Below are 14,422 nucleotides of genomic sequence, written 5' to 3'. Positions count from 1 at the left end.
ACTCTTCACTGATAAACTGTGTTCTGTACAGTGTAGGCTACTCTTCACTGATAAACTGTGTTCTGTACAGTGTAGGCTACCCTTCACTGATAAACTGTGTTCTGTACAGTGTAGGCTACCCTTCACTGATAAACTGTGTTCTGTACAGTGTAGACTACTCTTCACTGATAAACTGTGTTCTGTACAGTGTAGGCTACTCTTCACTGATAAACTGTGTTCTGTACAGTGTAGGCTACTCTTCACTGATAAACTGTGTTCTGTACAGTGTAGGCTACTCTTCACTGAAAAACTGTGTTCTGTACAGTGTAGGCTACTCTTCACTGATAAACTGTGTTCTGTACAGTGTAGGCTACTCTTCACTGATAAACTGTGTTCTGTACAGTGTAGACTACTCTTCACTGATAAACTGTGTTCTGTACAGTGTAGACTACTCTTCACTGATAAACTGTGTTCTGTACAGTGTAGGCTACTCTTCACTGATAAACTGTGTTCTGTACAGTGTAGGCTACTCTTTACTGATAAACTGTGTTCTGTACAGTGTAGGCTACTCTTCACTGATAAACTGTGTTCTGTACAGTGTAGGCTACTCTTCACTGATAAACTGTGTTCTGTACAGTGTAGGCTACTCTTCACTGATAAACTGTGTTCTGTACAGTGTAGACTACTCTTCACTGATAAACTGTGTTCTGTACAGTGTAGGCTACTCTTCACTGATACACTGTGTTCTGTACAGTGTAGGCTACTCTTCATTGATAAACTGTGTTCTGTACAGTGTAGGCTACTCTTCACTGATAAACTGTGTTCTGTACAGTGTAGACTACTCTTCACTGATAAACTGTGTTCTGTACAGTGTAGACTACTCTTCACTGATAAACTGTGTTCTGTACAGTGTAGACTACTCTTCACTGATAAACTGTGTTCTGTACAGTGTAGGCTACGCTTCACTGATAAACTGTGTTCTGTACAGTGTAGGCTACTCTTCACTGATAAACTGTGTTCTGTACAGTGTAGGCTACTCTTCACTGATAAACTGTGTTCTGTACAGTGTAGGCTACTCTTCACTGATAAACTGTGTTCTGTACAGTGTAGGCTACTCTTCACTGATAAACTGTGTTCTGTACAGTGTAGACTACTCTTCACTGATAAACTGTGTTCTGTACAGTGTAGGCTACTCTTCACTGATAAACTGTGTTCTGTACAGTGTAGGCTACTCTTCACTGATAAACTGTGTTCTGTACAGTGTAGGCTACTCTTCACTGATAAACTGTGTTCTGATGGGGATTCTATTTTTTGTAACCTTTATTTAACTAGGCAAGTCAGATAAGAACTGCATTTGTTCTTGCCTAGTTAAATAAAGGTTTTAAAAAATTACATCTTATTTCCAATGACTGTTTACCAGGGGTTAACTGCCTTGATCAGGGGCAGAACGACAGACTTTTACCTTGTCGGTTCGGGGATTCGACCCAGCAACCTTTCAGTTACTGGCTCAACACTTTATTCACACCTGCCGCCACTGGTCTGTGTTCTGTTGGGGATGGTCTGTGTTATGTTGGGGATGGTCTGTGTTCTGTTGGATGGTCTGTGTTCTGTTGGGGATGGACTGTGTTCTGTTGGGGATGGTCTGTGTTCTTTTGGGGATGGTCTGTGTTCTGTTGGATGGTCTGTGTTCTGTTGGGGATGGTCTGTGTTCTGTTGGATGGTCTGTGTTCTGTTGAGGATGGTCTGGGTTCTGTTGAGGATGGTCTGTGTTCTGTTGGAGATGGTCTGTGTTCTGTTGGGGATGGTCTGTGTTCTGTTGGGGATGGTCTGTGTTCTGTTGGGGATGGTCTGTGTTCTGTTGGAGATGGTCTGTGTTCTGTTGGAGATGGTCTGTGTTCTGTTGGGGATGGTCTGTGTTCTGTTGGGGATGGTCTGTGTTCTGTTGGGGATGGACTGTGTTCTGTTGGGGATGGTCTGTGTTCTTTTGGGGATGGTCTGTGTTCTGTTGGGTGGTCTGTGTTCTGTTGGGGATGGTCTGTGTTCTGTTGGATGGTCTGTGTTCTGTTGAGGATGGTCTGGGTTCTGTTGAGGATGGTCTGTGTTCTGTTGGAGATGGTCTGGGTTCTGTTGAGGATGGTCTGTGTTCTGTTCAGAGATGGTCTGTGTTCTGTTGGATGGTCTGTGTTCTGTTGGAGATGGTCTGGGTTCTGTTGAGGATGGTCTGTGTTCTGTTCGGGGATGGTCTGTGTTCTGTTGGGGATGGTTTGTGTTCTGTTGGAGATGGTCTGTGTTCTGTTGGATGGTCTGTGTTCTGTTGGAGATGGTCTGTGTTCTGTTGGATGGTCTGTGTTCTGTTGGGGATGGTCTGTGTTCTGTTGGGGATGGTCTGTATTCTGTTGGGGATGGTCTGTGTTCTGTTGAGGATGGTCTGTGATCAGTGAACCTGAAGACCAAGAGGGAAGACCAGGCTCCACAGAACACCAGGGGCTGTATGTATTAAACCTCTCAGAGTAGGAGGGCTGATCTAGGATCAGTTTTGTCTTTTAGATCATAATGAACAAGATTATATGGACAGATCCTAGATCAGCACTCCTACTCTGAGACTCTTTGTGGATAAGGGCCCATGTCACACCCCTCTGTCCTGTAATCTTATTCATTGTGATCTTAAATGCAAACCTGATCCTAGATCAGCACTCCTCTGAGACAGTTTGACATCTCTATCGGCTGGCCCTTCCTCCTAGACTTTGTTGCTTTTCATGATATGGTTATTTATTATTATAATTCTTTTATTTTATGCACTTTGAGAATTTTCTTGTATAGTGTAAAGCCCTTTTGCAAATATAATTATTATAATAATAATAATAATTACTACTACATATATCTATATGAACGTTCCAAATCGTTGCTTTCCGCTGAACGCGCCCCAGAACAGCAGAGTGGAGGAGGAGAGTCAGGATGTGTTGTAGGAGAAATAAGTCAAAACTCAAACTGCCTGAAAAATTAACATGCTCCATAACACATGATTGAGGGAGAATATTTGCACCGAAGGCTACGTTTTATTGAAAAGTAAAAAGCACTGACATACACTGAGTGTTACAAAACATTCAGAACACCTGCTCTTTCCATGACAGACTGACCAGGTGAATCCAGGTGAAAGCTATGATCCCTTATTGATGTCACTTGTTAAATGCATCACTGTAGATGAAGGGGAGAAGACAGGTTAAGAAGAAAATTGAGACATGGATTGTGTATGTGTGCCATTCAGAGGGTGAATGAGTAAGACAAAAGTTTGAAGTGCCTTTGAACAGGGTTTGGTAGTAGGTGACAGGCGCACTGGTTTGAGTCAAAACTGCAATGCTGCTGGGTTTTTTACGCTCAACAGTTTCCTGTGTGTTGATTGGTCCATCACCCAAAGGACATCCAGCCAACTTGACACAACTGTGGGAAGCATTGGGTCAGCATCCCTGTGGAACACCTTTGACACCTCGTAAAGTCCATGCCCCAACAAATTGAGACTGTTCTGAGGGAAAAGAGGGGTAAGCAACTCAATATTAGGAAGGTGTTCCTAATATTTTTTACACCATGTAGACACATAGGGGCGGCAGGTAGCCTAGTGGTTAGAGCGTTGGACCTGTAACCGAAAGGTTGCAAGATTGAATCCCCCGAGCTGACAAGGTAAAAATCTGTCGTTCTGCCCCTCAACAAGGCAGTTAACCCCACTGTTCCTAGGCCGCAGGTCTTCCAGTACTATGGCCTTCCGGAAGTTATCCTCTCCGATTGTGGCCCCAAATTCATATCATGTGTATGGAAGGCTTTCATGGAGAAGCTGGGGGTCACGATCAGCCTCACTTATGGGTACCAGCCTCAATCTAACGGGCAGGAGAAGAGGATGAACCAGGAGCTGGGGAGGTTCCTGAGGAGTCACTGCCAGGACCTGCTGGGGGGAGTGGGCCCGATTCCTTACTTGGGCTGAATACGCCCAGAAATCATTGCAACACTCCACACCAGGCTGACTACCTTGCAGTGTGTTCCGGCCCCTGGCCGGCTGATAATGTATAATTATACATTATATGTTTGGTAAAGTAATAAAGAAGGTGAAATATTTTGGGTAGATGTTCCTAAAACATAACTATATATGGACATAATATAAAGTATGAAAGGCTTATTTATATATCATATTTGTATGTGTTTAATTTTACTTTTATTGTGTACTAGATCATATGGGTTGAAGTGTTTATTGTGTACTAGATCGTATGGGTTGAAGTGTTTATTGTGTACTAGATCATATGGGTTGAAGTGTTTATTGTGTACTAGATCGTATGGGTTGAAGTGTTTATTGTGTACTAGATCATATGGGTTGAAGTGTTTATTGTGTACTAGATCGTATGGGTTGAAGTGTTTATTGTGTACTAGATCATATTTGTTGAAGTGTTTATTGTGTACTAGATCATATGGGTTGAAGTGTTTATTGTGTATTAGATCATATGGGTTGAAGTGTTTATTGTGTACTAGATCATATGGGTTGAAGTGTTTATTGTGTACTAGATCGTATGGGTTGAAATATGTTTTATTTCTCAGTGCATTTGGACAGTATTTAAGCCCCTTGACGTTTTACACATTTTGTTACGTTACAAAATGTTTTCCCCCCTCACCAATCTACACACAATACCCCATAATGACAAAGCAAAAACCGTTTTTTAGCCATTTTTACAAATCTATTAAAACAAAAAACCTCCATAATTCTTAAATGGAAGAAGTTTCAAACCACCATGACTCTTTCTAGAACTGAGCAATCGGGGGAAAAGGGGCTTGGTCAGGGAGGTGACCAAGAACCCAATGGTCACTCTGACTGAGCTCCAGAGTTCCTCTGTGGAGATGGGAGAACCTTCCAGAAGGACAACCATCTCTGCAGTACTCCACCAATCAGGCCTTTATGGTAGAGAGGCCAGACGGATGCCACTCCTCAGTAAAAGGCACATGACAGGCCGCTTGGAGTTTGCCAAAAGGCACCTAAAGGACTCTCAGACCATGAGAAACAAGATTATCTGGTCTGATGAAACCAAGATTGAACTCTTTGGATTGAATGCCAAGCATCACATCTGGAGGAAACCTGGCACCATCCCTACGGTGAAGCATGGTGGTGGCAGCATCATGCTGTGGGGATGTTTTTCAGCGGCAGGGACTGGGAGACTAGTCAGAATCGAGGCAAAGATGAACGGAGAAAAGTACAGAGAGATCCTTGATGAAAACCTGCTCCAGAGCGCTCAGGACCTCAGACTGGGGAGAAGGTTCACCTTCCAACAGGACAATGACCATAAGCACACAGACAAGACAATGCAGGAGTGGCTTCGGGACAAGTCACCGAATGCCCATGAGTGGCCAGTCAGAACCCACCTAACTTGAACCCGATCTAACATCTCTGGAGAGACCTGAAAATAGCTGTGCAGCGACGCTCCCCATCCAACCTGACAGAGCTTGAGAGGATCTGCAGAGAAGAATGGGAGAAACTCCCCAAATACAGGTGTGCCAAGCTTGTAGCGTCATACCCAAGATGACTCAAGGCTGTAATCACTGACAAAGGTGCTTCAGCAAAGTACTGAGTAAAGGGTCTGAATACTCGTGTAAATGTGAGATTTCAGTTTATTTATATATATATTTTTAAACCTGTTTTTGCTTCTTCATCATAGGGTATTGTGTGCAGATTGTTGAGTTTTTTTAAATTTTAAATACATTTAGATACAAGGCTGTAACGTAAAACAAAATGTGGAAAAAGTCAAGGTGTCTGAATACTTTCCGAATGCCCTGTATATGAATCCTTTTCCACATTATTTTAGTGTCAAATGCAGATTATTATTGTAAATTAATCTCACATTAAATTGTTAAAAAATCTATCTTTAGAGAATTACAAAACAATGGATTTAAATATACTGAACAAAAATATAAACGCAACATGTAAAGTGTTGGTCCCATGTTTCATGAGCTGAAATAAAAGATCCCCGAAATTATCCATATGCACAAAAAGCGTATTTCTCTAAAATGTTGTGCACAAATTGGTTTACATCCCTGTTAGTGAACATTTCTCCTTTGCCAAGATAATCCATCCACCTGACAGGCGTGGCATATCAAGAAGCTGATTAAAACATTTTAGAATGGCCTTTTATTGTCCCCACACCTAAAAGGCCACTCTAAAATGTGCAGTTTTGTCACACAACACAATGCCACAGATGTCTCAAGTTTTGAGGAATCGTGCAATTGGCATGCTGACTGCAGGCATGTCTACTAGATCTGTTGCCAGAGAATTTTATGTTCATTTCTCTACCATAACGTAGTTTTAGAGAATTTGGCAGTACGTCCAACCGGTCTCACAACCGCAGACCACGTGTAACCACACCAGCCCAGGACCTCCACATCTGGCTTCTTCACCTGCGGGATCGTCTGAGACCAGCCTCCTGGACAGCTGATTAAACTGAGGAGTATTTCTGTCTGTAATAAACCCCTTTTGTTGGGAAAGAAATCTTTCTGATTGGCTGGGCCTGTCTCCCCAGTGGGTCGGTCTGGCTCCCGGGTGGGTGGGCCTATGCCCTCCCAGGCCCATCCATGCCTGCGCCCCTGCCCAGTCATGTGAAATCCAAAGACTAGGGCCTAATGAATTCATTTCAATTGACTGATTTCCTTATATGAACTATAACTCAGTAAAATCGTTATATATATATATTTTTTTTTTCGATATTGCTATAAGAATGGATTAACTTTTTAAATGTTAGCTAACTAACTCAAGCTTGTTAGCTAGCTAGCTAGCTCAAAGGACAATCAAACTCCCTCCATAGAAGCAGCTCATCCTAGGTGTAATTCTATGGACCTAATTCAGATAATACATGTCATAAAGATGTCCAAGCGCTTCAAGCCTCCTCCTCAACCCTCTCTCGCTCTCTCCCCACTCAGACCTCACACCACCCGCAAAATTTCAGTCACATGCCTTCCCAGATATAATTTGTTGACGTGATCACAACAGTCTTGTGTTTTCTTTGAAAAGATGGGCCGAGCTGAGAATAGAACATTCGGTGTTCTGCCTCAGGGTGGCGCTGTTTACCGCAAATATCTGGGTTGTTTTGTGACCAGAAGAAAACAACTTATTTTACTTCTTGGTGCTTCTTTTAAAAAGATGGGCCTGGCTGACATCAAAATACATTAAGGGCACCTCTTTATTTACAATGCCGGTTGCCATGGTTAACACAAACGCAGGACAATATGGCAGCCAGCGTTGTAAATAAAGAGATGTGCAGAAAGATAACCAGCCTCCGTGTCCGTGGATCCTTTCCCCTTCATGTAGTTGTAATGTTCGCCAGGCACATCTTTTCAAACCAACACCATTTATTTCAATCTGTAGTTGAGTAAGGAGGCTACTCCTTCAGTCCTTGTATAGTTTCCACTTGTTGTTACCTGGTTAATAACCAACAACCATGGATAACCACATGGAGAATAACGTGAGGAAACAGTCGAAGTCAGTCAGGGACATATTTTTAAAGAAACACATTTAAAAAAAAATTATCTCTAGGTGTCTTCTTCTTTAAGCCCATAACCATGTGTGTGAGGTGGATACTTTTGTTTCAAAGTAGATTTGTTTAAGACTACCAATATACACTCTGTGTGACCCTGATTTAGCCCAATGTAATAATTAACATGGTAGAGTCCGTTTATAACTGAAAGCAACAACAAAAAATGGAGTTGAAAAAACTGAAAGCTTGCAAAACAAAGAACACGGGCAAAATGTCAAGTTTCAAGTTTCAATTGACTGTTTCAAACAGCTCTGGAACATTTAGTGACCAGTAGATTATCAGGAGAACTTTTGGTTCATGCTGTGATTTTGATGTAATTCGATCCTTTAAAGGCCCAATGCATCTGTTTTTATATCAATATCAAATCATATCTGGGTAACAATTAAGTACCTTACTGTAATAAATTTCCATTAAAATGGGCAAAAAAAATAGCATTTTAGCAGATGTCTGGGTTTTGGTCTGAGTGGGGAGGGGCTAAATGGAAAACTAGCTGTTATTGGCAGAGGGGTTTTGATCTCTCTTTGTTATTGGTCTACTAACCAGTTTACTGCATGGTGATGTCACCATGGGAAGCTAAAAGTCCCGCCCATCCAACCCTGCTGATTAGAAGGTCCTGTGTAGATTGTATTTTCAACCTGCAACTATCAGGAAATAAAACTGATTCAAAAAATACAACTTTTACAGTGTTAGTTTCATCGGCTGTTGTACAATATGATCCAAAACACAGGAAATACGCTTTTTGACTGCACACAAATGTTCTCTTCACACCTCACACTCGCTTCACCTTTTCACACTAATCTTCCTTATTAACAGGTTGTCTTTGATTCTCCATAACTCTGTTTCACATCTCTCTGTCCCTCAGGCAGCCTTAGGGCTCCCATGTGGCACAGTGGTCTAAGACACTGCATCTCAGTGCTAGAAGAATCACTGCAATACCTGGTTCTAATCCAGGCTGCATCACATCTGGCCGTGATTGGGAGTTCCAGAGGGCAGTGCACAATAATTAGCCCAGCGTTGTCCGGGGTAGGCTGTCATTGTAAATAAGAAGTTGTTCTTAACTGACTTGCCTAGTTAAATTTAAAAAAACATTAAAAAATATGACACAGTTGATGTCTCTCAGACAGCCTTATGACACAGTTGACGTCTCTCTGGCCCTCAGGCAGCCTTATGACACCGTTGACGTCTCTCTGGCCTCTCAGGCAGCCTTATGACACAGTTGACGTCTCTCTGGCCTCTCAGACAGCCTTATGACACAGTTGACGTCTCTCTGGCCCTCAGGCAGCCTTATGACACAGTTGACGTCTCTCTGGCCTCTCAGGCAGCCTTATGACACAGTTGACGTCTCTCTGGCCTCTCAGGCAGCCTTATGACATTGTTGACGTCTCCCTGGCCTCTCAGGCAGCCTTATGACACCGTTGACGTCTCTCTGGCCTCTCAGGCAGCCTTATGACATTGTTGACGTCTCTCTGGCCTCTCAGGCAGCCTTATGACACCGTTGACGTCTCTCTGGCCCCTCAGGCAGCCTTATGACACCGTTGACGTCTCTCTGGCCTCTCAGGCAGACTTATGACACCGTTGACGTCTCTCTGGCCTCTCAGGCAGCCTTATGACACCGTTGACGTCTCTCTGGCCTCTCAGGCAGCCTTATGACACCGTTGACGTCTCTCTGGCCTCTCAGACAGCCTTATGACACCGTTGACGTCTCTCTGGCCTCTCAGGCAGCCTTATGACACCGTTGACGTCATCAATCGTTGTCAATAGGACAAGACATATAATATCCTTCAACCTTCAGACACCTGTCACACAGAGACCCGTGGGACTGGAACCATCAGCCATGGGAGAACTGCATGTGACCGTGGCCCAAATGTCTCTGGTCAAAAGTAGTGGATTATATAGTCCCATAGGGCTCTGGTCAAAAGTAGTGGATTATATAGTTCCTTAGGGCTCTGGTCAAAAGTAGTGGATTACAGGATTATATAGTCCCATAGGGCTCTGGTTAAAAGTAGTGGATTATATAGTTCCATAGGGCTCTGGTTAAAAGTAGTGGATTATATAGTCCCATAGGACTCTGGTTAAAAGTAGTGGATTATATAGTTCCATAGGGCTCTGGTTAAAAGTAGTGGATTATATAGTCCCATAGGACTGTGGTCAAAAGTAGTGGATTATATAGTTCCGTGGGGCTCTGGTCAAAAGTAGTGGATTATATAGTTCCATAGGGCTCTGGTTAAAAGTAGTGGATTATATAGTTCCATAGGGCTCTGGTTAAAAGTAGTGGATTATATAGTCCCATAGGACTGTGGTCAAAAGTAGTGGATTATATACTTCTAGTGGGCTCTGGTTAAAAGTAGTGGATTATATAGTTCCATAGGGCTCTGGTTAAAAGTAGTGGATTATATAGTTCCATAGGGCTCTGGTTAAACGTAGTGGATTATATAGTTCCATAGGGCTCTGGTCAAAAGTAGTGGATAATATAGTTCCATAGGGCTCTGGTCAAAAGTAGTGGATTATATAGTTCCATAGGGCTCTGGTTAAACGTAGTGGATTATATAGTTCCATAGGGCTCTGGTTAAAAGTAGTGGATTACAGGATTATATAGTCCCATAGGGCTCTGGTTAAAAGTAGTGGATTATATAGTTCCATAGGGCTCTGGTTAAACGTAGTGGATTATATAGTCCCATAGGGCTCTGGTTAAAAGTAGTGGATTATATAGTCCCATAGGACTGTGGTTAAACGTAGTGGATTACATAGTTCCATAGGACTCTGGTTAAAAGTAGTGGATTATATAGTCCCATAGGGCTCTGGTCAAAAGTAGTGCACTATATATGGAATAGGGTGCCATTTGGGATGAAGCCAGTGGTTTACCTGATACAGACTCAACTCGTATTGAAGGGCGGGGCTGTGCAGCCCTTAGGGCCAGCAGCAGTTAGCCTGGTATGTATCCATACTGAATGTACTCACTGTTGTTAGTAGTGAAACAGAGCGATGTGCAGTCTAGGTTTCAGGCTAGATTAGTAGAGCAGTGTAAAGGGGAACAGAGTGATGTTGAGTCTGGGTTTCAGGCTAGACCAGTAGAGCAGTGTGAAGGGGAACAGAGTGATGTTGAGTCTGGGTTTCAGGCTAGACCAGTAGAGCAGTGTGAAGGGGAACAGAGTGATGTTGAGTCTGGGTTTCAGGCTAGACCAGTAGAGCAGTGTGAAGGGGAACAGAGTGATGTTCAGTCTGGGTTTCAGGCTAGACCAGTAGAGCAGTGTGAAGGGGAACAGAGTGATGTTCAGTCTGGGTTTCAGGCTAGACCAGTAGAGCAGTGTGAAGGGGAACAGAGTGATGTTGAGTCTGGGTTTCAGGCTAGACCAGTAGAGCAGTGTGAAGGGGAACAGAGTGATGTTGAGTCTGGGTTTCAGGCTAGACCAGTAGAGCAGTGTGAAGGGGAACAGAGTGATGTTCAGTCTGGGTTTCAGGCTAGACCAGTAGAGCAGTGTGAAAGGGAACAGAGTGATGTTGAGTCTGGGTTTCAGGCTAGACCAGTAGAGCAGTGTGAAGGGGAACAGAGTGATGTTGAGTCTGGGTTTCAGGCTAGACCAGTAGAGCAGTGTAAAGGGGAACAGAGTGATGTTCAGTCTGGGTTTCAGGCTAGACCAGTAGAGCAGTATGAAGGGGAACAGAGTGATGTTCAGTCTGGGTTTCAGGCTAGACCAGTAGAGCAGTATGAAGGGGAACAGAGTGATGTTGAGTCTGGGTTTCAGGCTAGACCAGTAGAGCAGTGTGAAGGGGAACAGAGTGATGTTGAGTCTGGGTTTCAGGCTAGACCAGTAGAGCAGTGTGAAGGGGAACAGAGTGATGTTGAGTCTGGGTTTCAGGCTAGACCAGTAGAGCAGTGTGAAGGGGAACAGAGTGATGTTCAGTCTGGGTTTCAGGCTAGACCAGTAGAGCAGTATGAAGGGGAACAGAGTGATGTTGAGTCTGGGTTTCAGGATAGACCAGTAGAGCAGTGTGAAGGGGAACAGAGTGATGTTCAGTCTGGGTTTCAGGCTAGACCAGTAGAGCAGTGTGAAGGGGAACAGAGTGATGTTCAGTCTAGGTTTCAGGCTAGACCAGTAGAGCAGTGTGAAGGGGAACAGAGTGATGTTCAGTCTGGGTTTCAGGCTAGACCAGTAGAGCAGTATGAAGGGGAACAGAGTGATGTTGAGTCTGGGTTTCAGGCTAGACCAGTAGAGCAGTGTGAAGGGGAACAGAGTGATGTTCAGTCTGGGTTTCAGGCTAGACCAGTAGAGCAGTGTGAAGGGGAACAGAGTGATGTTCAGTCTAGGTTTCAGGCTAGACCAGTAGAGCAGTGTGAAGGGGAACAGAGTGATGTTCAGTCTGGGTTTCAGGCTAGACCAGTAGAGCAGTGTGAAGGGGAACAGAGTGATGTTGAGGTTGGGTTTCAGGATAGACCAGTAGAGCAGTGTGAAGGGGAACAGAGTGAGGTTCAGTCTGGGTTTCAGGCTAGACCAGTAGAGCAGTATGAAGGGGAACAGAGTGATGTTCAGTCTGGGTTTCAGGCTAGACCAGTAGAGCAGTATGAAGGGGAACAGAGTGATGTTGAGTCTGGGTTTCAGGCTAGACCAGTAGAGCAGTGTGAAGGGGAACAGAGTGATGTTCAGTTTGGGTTTCAGGCTAGACCAGTAGAGCAGTGTGAAGGGGAACAGAGTGATGTTCAGTCTGGGTTTCAGGCTAGACCAGTAGAGCAGTGTGAAGGGGAACAGAGTGATGTTCAGTCTGGGTTTCAGGCTAGACCAGTAGAGCAGTGTGAAGGGGAACAGAGTGATGTTGAGTCTGGGTTTCAGGCTAGACCAGTAGAGCAGTGTGAAGGGGAACAGAGTGATGTTCAGTCTGGGTTTCAGGCTAGACCAGTAGAGCAGTGTGAAGGGGGACAGAGTGATGTTCAGTCTGTGTTTCAGGCTAGACCAGTAGAGCAGTATGAAGGGGAACAGAGTGATGTTCAGTCTGGGTTTCAGGCTAGACCAGTAGAGCAGTGTGAAGGGGAACAGAGTGATGTTGAGTCTGGGTTTCAGGCTAGACCAGTAGAGCAGTGTGAAGGGGAACAGAGTGATGTTCAGTCTGGGTTTCAGGCTAGATTAGTAGAGCAGTATGAAGGGGAACAGAGTGATGTTGAGTCTGGGTTTCAGGCTAGACCAGTAGAGCAGTGTGAAGGGGAACAGAGTGATGTTCAGTCTGGGTTTCAGGCTAGACCAGTAGAGCAGTGTGAAGGGGAACAGAGTGATGTTCAGTCTGGGTTTCAGGCTAGACCAGTAGAGCAGTGTGAAGGGGAACAGAGTGATGTTCAGTCTGGGTTTCAGGCTAGACCAGTAGAGCAGTGTGAAGGGGAACAGAGTGATGTTCAGTCTGGGTTTCAGGCTAGACCAGTAGAGCAGTGTGAAGGGGAACAGAGTGATGTTCAGTCTAGGTTTCAGGCTAGACCAGTGTGTGATATGTGATTGTGGCAAATCAAATCAAATTGTATTTGTCACATGCGCCGAATACAACCTTACAGTGAAATGCTTCCTTACAAGCCCTTAACCAACAATGCAGTTTTAAGAAAAAATAAGTGTTAAGTAAAATAGATAGATAATAGATAAGTAAAAAATAAAAGTAACAAATAAGGTAGGGAGGAAGGACACACACTGTCTGTCTGTCTCCCTCTCTCTACATCACACACACACACACACACACACACACACACACACACACACACACACACACACACACACACACACACACACACACACACACACACACACACACACACACACACACACACACACACACACACACACACACACACACACACACACGTCATGGTTCCAATGAAAGAGAAAACACAGGCATGGCATGTGGTCTGGCCTGACAGTAATCCACTGAAAAATTTCTGGGGCGGCAGGGTAGCCTAGTGGTTAGAGCGTTGGACTAGTAACCGAAAGGTTGCAAGTTCAAATTCCCGAGCTGACAAGGTACAAATCTGTTGTTCTGCCCCTAGACAAGGCAGTTAACCCACTGTTCCTAGGCTGTCATTGAAAATAAGAATGTGTTCTTAACTGACTTGCCTAGTTAAATAAATAATAATAATGAAAGTTTGCAGAGATTCTGGATCAGGGAAACAATAGGCCTTCTAAATCAGTTCACCATGACAGGATACAGAGCTGGCCTTCTAAATCAGTTCATTATGACAGGATACAGAGCTGGCCTTCTAAATCAGTTCATCATGACAGGATACAGAGCTGGCCTTCTAAATCAGTTCATTATGACAGGATACAGAGCTGGCCTTCTAAATCAGTTCATTATGACAGGATACAGAGCCTTCTTAACAAATGATTCCCTCACTGCCTGAGTTTAGGCCCTATGGCTACAGAATTCATGCTTGTGTTGGGGGACAATAAAAAGGGGGGAAATTAACAATTCTTTCAACAGTTAGGATTCCATCCAATTGCCAATTAGATTTTCATGCGAATATTCTAAAATCTGCATAAAGAAAATATGCCCATTTTCCCACCAGTGGTGTGTTTCCACCAGACTGACTTGTTGTGGATTAACATCTGTGGTGTGTTTCCACCAGACTGACTTGTTGTGGATTAACATCAGTGGTGTGTTTCCACCAGACTGACTTGTTGTGGATTAACATCAGTGGTGTGTTTCCACCAGACTGAGTTGTTGTGGATTAACATCAGTGGTGTGTTTCCACCAGACTGACTTGTTGTGGATTAACATCTGTGGTGTGTTTCCACCAGACTGACTTGTTGTGGATTAACATCAGTGGTGTGTTTCCACCAGACTGACTTGTTGTGGATTAACATCTGTGGTGTGTTTCCACCAGACTGACTTGTTGTGGATTAACATCTGTGGTGTGTTTC

The sequence above is a fragment of the Salvelinus namaycush genome, chromosome 6 (assembly GCF_016432855.1).
Source record: "Salvelinus namaycush isolate Seneca chromosome 6, SaNama_1.0, whole genome shotgun sequence".
In the NCBI taxonomy this organism is placed as follows: Eukaryota; Metazoa; Chordata; class Actinopteri; order Salmoniformes; family Salmonidae; genus Salvelinus; species Salvelinus namaycush.
Note: the sequence above shows the minus strand (reverse complement) of the source record.